The following is an 8,349-nucleotide window of genomic DNA, read 5'->3' as shown; positions in this document are numbered from 1 at the left end:
GCGTTTAGAAGGACTCGGAGTCTGCTGGAAGACACAAGTCTTTTTCTATATTTGGAGTGAATCCATTAAATGCCAGTTTTCAGAAAACTGAGCACGTGTTAAATTTTTAGTTTGTGAACATATGTGCTTTATTCTTAATCACAATTGTAACTAATGAGAAACAAAAGTCACTTAATTGTTTTAAAAAAGAGTTGCAAATAAAAGTACTTCACCTCTTTTGCTCTCTAAGGCTTCATTTATTTGATAAAAAAAACCAATAATATTATTACACTTTAATATAGCTGGTTTCTAATTGTATATATTTTAAGATGTAATTTCTTCCCGTTATTTTAAAGCTGAATTTTCTGCATCATTACTCCAGTCTTCAGTGTCACAGAAATCATCATAATAAGCTCATTTCATGCTCCAGAAGCATTTCTGTTTATTACCAAAGTTGAAATTTGTTTGTTTGTGGGAAGCATGATACATATTTTTGCATAAGTGTTAAATGTCAAATATGCCAGAATATATAAGTGGGCTTGTTTCCTATCCATGCTTAATAACTTTCTCTCTATGATAAATTCATAAAGTGTTAAAATGAGGAAAGTTGTACTCTGCCCTTTTCCAAAGGACTTTATAAAGCATATTTTCATATTTCATATTCCGTTCTGATGGAAATGAGAAGTGACAGGGGAACACATCTCCACAAGAGCATTGGTTTGAGGATCAGAAATGTCATTAATTTAAACAATTTTATATCAAGATCTGTGGGCAGATTTATTAGGTGTAATTACCAAACTGGTGCCGATTTCAGAAAATCTCATTTCTTTGTATTTGTATATGTTGGATGTTAATTGACTGCTAGTTATTGGCTGTGATCTTTATTCCAAGACATGATCAGTTTCTTACATTGACAGACTAAGAATAAGAGAATCGCCTTGCGACTTTATTTACTGATAAATCAGCTCCCGTTAGACTCTTTTGAGTTCTGCTTCATAGTTTGTACAAAATAGTCTTTTCAGAGCTAATGCAATGCATAAACAATAATCGTACTGCCTTTATTCATGTTTCATACTGAGATAATGTTACAATTGTGCCTTAATTGCAGTCTTTATATGTGACCCTGGACTACAAAACCAGTCTTAAGTGTCAGTTTTTCAAAATTGAGATTTATACATCATCTGAAATCTAAATAAATAAGCTTTCCATTGATGTATGGTTTGTTAGGATCGGACAATATTGGGCTGATATACAATTAGAAGAAAATCTTGAATCTGGGGATGCAAAAACATCTAAATATTGAAAGTTGTTCAAATGAAGTTCTTAGCAATGCATTACTAATTAAAAATATATTTACAGAAGCAAATTTACAAAATATCTTCATGGAACATGATCTTAATATCCTCATGATTTTTGGCATAAAACAAAAATCGATCATTTTGACTTATACAATGTTTATTTATTTATTTTTTTTGGCTATTGCTACAAATACACCCCAGTGACGGTCTTGTGCTCCAGGGTCACATATGCATACGTGAAATACAGCACACATTCAACAGCTGCATCTATCGTTGTGAAAGCAAGAGAATGTGCATTCAGTTTAAAAATGATTGAAGAGCGTTGGGAATAACGGCTCTTTCTTTGAACGCCGTTTGCTTTTCTCACGCCGGCTTTTTGTACCGTTACATCTTTGAGAATCACGTTTGATGGAGCGACCGGAGAATAAGCGCTACGTAAGCTCAACAGATACCGGGGGAGAACATGAAGCACGCTGATCTCAGATTGATGGAGACGGAGAAAGATGGCTTGGGGAGAGAAACGCAACCAAAGACGAACAGAAAAATTGATAGAGAGATTTACGAGGGGTGTCAAACGGCTGAACCTTGAGGGAAAGACAGACAGAAAGCGAGCTTGAGAAGGGCCGCTCTCGGCATCTGCGCGACAAACACTAACACAGTAGGGAAATGAGAAGTTTGACCTTACATCACTGCCTCATCAGCATGGAGAATAAGAGAAACAGCCCGAGGGCACCGCTGTGCCATCCTGCGAAAAACAGCCACCCACGCCGCGCATTAGTCTGCTTCATTCACTCGTTTCCTAAGCAAAGACTCGGGCCCCGCGGGTGAAGAGACACTAGATGCATGCCTTTAAATGATTCTGTCAGCCTCTAGTAAATGTCTCTCCCCCTGTTCGCCAAATTGATCGAAATGGAGGTCGTACGCTTCAAGTGTTTTACAAGCACGCTCGATTGAGATGCTGCAGAAGTAGACGTGTCGGAGTTAATGTGGAAGTTGATACTGTAAAGTCTAAACATGTTTGTTGAGAAGCGCTGAGGGATATATATTACAATATTTTGCCATCATTTATTCACCTCCATTACTTTGTTTTTCTGTAGAACACACAAGGATTTTTTGCCGTTATATTATTATTATTATTATTATTTCTATTACTATTATTACTACTAGTAGTAGTAGTAGTAGTATTTATATTACTAGTGCATTATTTTGTATATATTTTGAATTAGCTTTGATTTATATATTTTTTTATTTTAGTTTTAGTAATTTTATGTACATTTGTATTAGTTAGCTTTTTTACATTTCTATTTAGCTGTTTTTTTTTTTTTTTTTTTAACTTATTTTAAAGGGGTCATATGATCCTTTTTTAACATCATTATTTTTTGTTTATATGGTATTACAGAATATGTTGACATGCTTTAATGTTCAAAAAACACATTATTTTTCAAATACTGTAAATTATTGTGGTTTTTATTCTGATATTTAGATTTTGGATATTTTTAGTTAGCGGTATTGTTTTTTTCTGTTTTTTTTTTTTTTTTTTTTTTAAGTTCATCTTTCATAGATTTTCAATGATGTTTTAATCTAATATTGACATTTTCTTTAAACTATTTTAATTAACATGTTCCTTATAGTTGTAGTTAACAGTAATAGCACTTATTTTTATTTCAGTTATTTTACTTTTATTTAATTCCATTTTTATATTTTGTTTTATTCCATTATATAATTATTTTTCATCTAATATTTGTTTTATAGTTTATTTTATTTCTGCTTTATTTCAATCAACAAATGGTTTTTAATAGTCAATAATAAAAATTAAGCACATTTTTTATATTTAATGACATTAAAATAATTTTTATATTTAATATTTAAGTTTTAACGTAATATTTTATTTAAGCTTTCAATCAACAAATTATTAGAATTGAATAGTTTTAGTTGCAAATAATGAGGCTTCGCAGCTCTTTTCCATACAGCAGCAGTTCGCTGGGGTTGCAGGAAGAACCGAAAACACCATACAGAGTCTCGGGCGTAATGTCTGTTCATCTTTAAGCTGAAGAAGTGACTCTTGGGAGCCGTGGTGAATGTGTCTGTGTTGGTTTCTCCAGATGTGTCTGGTGAAGGCGGTCAGAGCGGAGGGCAGTTCCAGGGCCGGCCGTCTGAGGTCTGGTCTCAGTGGCAGAGTCAACACCACAGTCAGCAGGGAGGAGACCAGCATCCTCATCCTCAGTCCAGCCAGAGCGAGGTCTTCCAGGTGAACTCACTGACACATCAATATCCACCTGTGTGCAGTACACCGGAGACGTCTGTTGATGGGAAATTTATCATTTGAAGGTCTAACAAACCAAACTAAAAAATAAGAACTAAGGATCCAGACTGTTATAGTCGTGGACTGGAAGTCATGGCCTAATGGTTAGAGATCCGGAGTCATAATCCAAAGGTTGCGAGTTCGAGTCTCAGGACGGCAGGAATTGTGGGGGGGGAATGTACAGTGCTCTGTCCACCCTCAATACCATGACCCTTGACCCCTGTATGTCACGTCATTTTCACTTTTATCACTTTAATTCATTTATTGATGTATTTAATCATTCTCTGGTTTATATGTTATTATATAATTTTTTATTAAAAGTAGTTATTATTAAAGTTACAACTCTTCACAATACACAGACTTATACTATAATAGAATTGATTCATATTATGATTTTTTTTTTATATTTGCAGTTATATTTTTACTTTTGCTATGTGTCGTTCTATATATATATTATATATATATATTTTACTTAGATTTTTCAGTTTTAATCATTTTAAAACTTCAACTTAAACATACATTTTATTTCAGTTAGTTGCCAATGCAATATTTCAAATTTGCATTCGTTTTTTATTCATTTAAAATTATTTATACTCTGTTGATATAAATTTTCGGTTTATGTTCTCACTAGAATTGATCAAATGTAAATGTGTGCCTAAAATGCAAGTCCCTTTGGATAAATCTGTGCATAAATGTGTTAAATGCAATTTTACAGTCTCTTCAGTTATAGCTCCTAAATCTCAACATACAGCGCAGCATTGATGAGCTGTGAGGGAAACCAAGGACAATTCACACTGATGTCAAACCTTGTGTGACGGTCCCATTTGAGAAATAAATAATGTTTGAATTGTTTTATTGATTCTGTTCTTAGTCATGCAGATTCACTTCTGCAGCATCTCTTGATATGAATCGGCTTTATAGTGACATTCACTTACACTACTGGACGTCTGATCTCTGTTTCTCTCCCACAGGATATGCTGCCGATGGCAGGGGATCCAACCCAAGGAACAACCAATTACAACATCGAAGACTTTGCCGACCTCGGCATGAGTCCCGCCGTTTTCTGAGTAATCGCAGACTCTTTTGTTTGTTTGTTTGTTTCAGTTCGGACTGCAGTAACTTCATCTCACATGTGACACACATCACGCTGCTGAAACTCATTTCTGCCTACACACACACACACACACACACACACACACACACACACACAAACACACAGTTGACACTATTGACTTGATCACTTGTACACAAACAGTTAAAACACACAGCGCTAGGAGCAAAATAAATATATTCCCAGTTTTGATGCTTTTCTTTCATTTAATCATCATGTGATGATGAACTGCTGCCATTAGCACAAAAAATGTTACAGACAATTTTGTGAGCAGTATTTACTTATAATAAAGCAGCATCAATAAAAGCCTAATTTAACATAGAAAGCAGGAAAATTAATGCCGAGATTGGGCAAAATGTGAATATGATGCAGGATGCAAGTTAAAGTTCGAGGATTCACCCAGCAACCTCAAGTCAAGACTGTTCTCACATACACACATAAATATAACAGTTTTCTTTTTCTTTTTTTTTACGCTTTTATCATACAGAAGTATTTCAAAATCTTTTGAGAAAGCGAAGGATCGTTTTCTTCACTTGTCGCACCTCATTTTCGTTGCCAAACAGCATTTCGCTGACAAAAAAAGTGAAGAATATTTTTACGCTTACCGTGTAAAATGTAAGTCTATGTAGTGATGTCTATTACCTAGCTTAACTAATAATAAATGTAGATGGATGTAAAGACATAAACAGTATTTGATTTGAATTTAAAAATGTGCATTTGTTTTGCTTTTTTTACTTGTTTTTTTTTACTTATAAAAAAAACAAACACTAGCAACAGTGTCACTTTGTGAAGTAATCGACACCAGCCTCGTATGAGCAGATGCAGCATAAATATCAAGCATTTTGCGGTGTTCATTGTAATCTTTGAGGCAGCTGCGATTCGTACTATTAACTTTTGGACGAATAATGTGGACTTCTTGTTTTCTCGATCATGCCACAACTCTGGACTGATGGAAAGACCGTGACATGAAATCTTAACATTTTTGGAAATTAAATGGATATTAATGTAAATAATGCATTTTTTTTTTTTTTTTATGTCAGACCATGTTTTATTTGGCATACAGCTATATATACTTGTGTAGGTTTAATATCATTGTGTGCAATGTGAGTACATATTTAACTCTCGGTACTTAGCTAGCCTGTCCATTGTACAATGAGTCTAGGATTGTATACATTGTGTAAATGTGTTCTGTTATTTTTGTGTGACTTAATGACGAGAAATTGTGCTTGTGACAATAAATTCTCATGGATTATGTGGATTTCAGTCAAACTGAGTGAGCTGTATTCATTGGGTCACTGAATCAACACATTTGCCTGCATGACATATTAATGTTTTTCTTGAATTCTGATTAATATTAGGGTTTTGAATGTGCATGTTTTGGAAGGGCTGTACAAATTTTGTTATCCATTTTGATTTCATGTCAACCACTTCCAAAACACAGAAGTTAATTTGTATTTTACCTATAAATGATAGGTATACGGAACATAGAATATACTGCACATAACTCTACGACTGCTGCATGTAGTTAATGGAAAACTGTTGAAGAAACATCAATGGATGGATTGAGACCTTCCTTATGCTGCTTGTTTTGGTTGTGGGTCAGGGAACAGGAAATGATTTGACCGCAGGGATTACTCAAACACCAGCAGACGCTAAATAAGCTTTCTGAATTAATTTGGACATTCAAACTCCACAGAAGAAGAGTGAAGGCCTTTGATTCTGCCTCTGATTTCTTTTATACACTGGGCACTGCAGTATTTCTTTTATTTTTATGGACATCCAGTAGTGAACTTAGGTGCTATTGTTTACTTCATTCTTAAAAGAAATGGTTCTTTTTAGAACCAGAAATTGTTCAATCACTCACTTCAAATATAGAACCATTTGAATGGGTTCATAAAAAAGGAACCCCAAATGGTTCTTTGAATCCAAGTTACTGTAGATGGTTCTTGAACCATTTAAGGGTTCTTTATTATTGAAAGAGTTATTTATTGTTTAATTGGAAAATATAACCAATCCGGAAAATTCTAAAAGTTCAAATTTATTCAATTTATTATACAAAGATGTCATTTTTTAAATTTCACCTCTGTATATTCTGTATTAGACTACAAAACTTTAAATTATTTTACATTTAAAATGTTTAATTACATTTAAACGTTTAGTTTTAATTATTTCACTTCTTCACTTTTTTAATAAACATACATAAGCTTGCTTATGTTCTCTATGTGCATATACAGTACTTAAATTCACTTAAAATTTTAGAGCCATCCAAGGGTAGAACCTTTTTTTTTTTTTTTTTTTTGGTAAAAGGTTCCACTGGCCAAGTACAGAACCCCAGGGCTTATATATAGAACCTCAAGTAACCCTTTTTTTTAAAGAGTGGACTTATGACTTTTTGAAGATGATATGATGTGTATTTAAATGATTTAGATTTATATGGAGGTATTTTCTGATTCTCACAAATTCAACAGAATGAGAGCACAGCATGTAATCTACAGTAGGTGTGTATTTGAAATTTTTCTGCCATCAGAGAATGATGGGAAATCAATTTTTTTTTTTTATGTGCAAACCTGTTGCCTCGTAAACCAGATAAATTAGTTTTTGTTTTCTAGCTAGCTTTCTCTTGAGTTCCGGATCACTACACAAAATGAATTGTACAGTAACTATTCACAGTTATGCTATTTTAATAGTACTCGTGTTACATTTATGATAGATCTATTTATTAATGTTTTGATTTAGCTTTTATTTTTATATATTTTAAAATGCTATTAATTTATTATGTGCATTTGTCATTGTTATTAGTTTTCTTTCAAATTTCCTTTCAGCTTTTTTCTACTTGTTTTTTTTTTTTGTTGTTGTTGTTGTTTTTAACTTAAGAACTTAAACCAAAACTTATTTGAATTTTTTGTTTGATTTTATTTTTAGAGGACCCATATTTTAGCTGTAGCAATTATTTTCAAATCTCAATTATGTATTTTTCTTACAGGTTTTTCTTTTGATTCCCAATATGTTAATTGCTGGACTGGAGTTACTTGTGGATTATGGTGATGTTTTTATCAGCTGTTTGGAGTGGACTCTCATTCTGACGGCACCCATTCACTGCAGAGGATCCACTGGTGAGCAAGTGATGTAATGCTATATTTCTACAGAAACAAACTCATCTAAAATGGTCTGAGAGTGAGTACATTTTCAGCAAATTGTCATTCTTGGGTGAACTATTCCTTTAAAGTAAATTGCAAGTTCCAGTTATGTAATGTGGTATGTTGTAACCCATGTGGTAATGTTCATGCACGCTCATCGTATATGACCGTTCTGACATGACTTGAAGATAGCAAGTCATTGTTTTGGGAGAGGGATTTCTTCTACATGCATGCGAGCGTGCTGAAACACCATATCAGCCTCTCATATAATTGCATTTCTGTACACTGTCAAAAATGTAAACGTTAAATTCCTCCTGGGTAAAGCATGACATGACTTGACTGGCTAGAAGCATAAACATCAGATCCGTTAAATCACGTTCATTGCGTGCATCTCAGAGGATCTTGATGCTCTTTGATTAGACTCTTGTTTAGAAGAGAAACTTGAGATGTTTTGCATGGGTCAAATGCATCGAGTGATTTGAGTCTGGCTGCAATCACTGTCATTCCTAGATGTTTTCATTG

At 33.7% G+C, this 8,349-nt stretch overlaps 1 long non-coding RNA gene across 1 annotated transcript; it reads left to right on the top strand.

Annotated features, from left to right (window-relative positions):
* Positions 1–3,299: 3,299 nt before the first annotated feature.
* LOC113078266 (uncharacterized) lies at positions 3,300–4,966 on the top strand. Its single transcript, XR_003281474.1, has 2 exons — positions 3,300–3,525; positions 4,551–4,966. It is a non-coding gene; the product is annotated as an uncharacterized LOC113078266 (long non-coding RNA).
* Positions 4,967–8,349: the final 3,383 nt, after the last annotated feature.

Source organism: Carassius auratus, unplaced genomic scaffold, assembly GCF_003368295.1.
Source record: "Carassius auratus strain Wakin unplaced genomic scaffold, ASM336829v1 scaf_tig00025010, whole genome shotgun sequence".
Classification (NCBI taxonomy): Eukaryota; Metazoa; Chordata; class Actinopteri; order Cypriniformes; family Cyprinidae; genus Carassius; species Carassius auratus.
The sequence above is the reverse complement of the archived record's forward strand: the minus strand, read 5'-3'. Positions and strand labels throughout refer to the sequence as shown.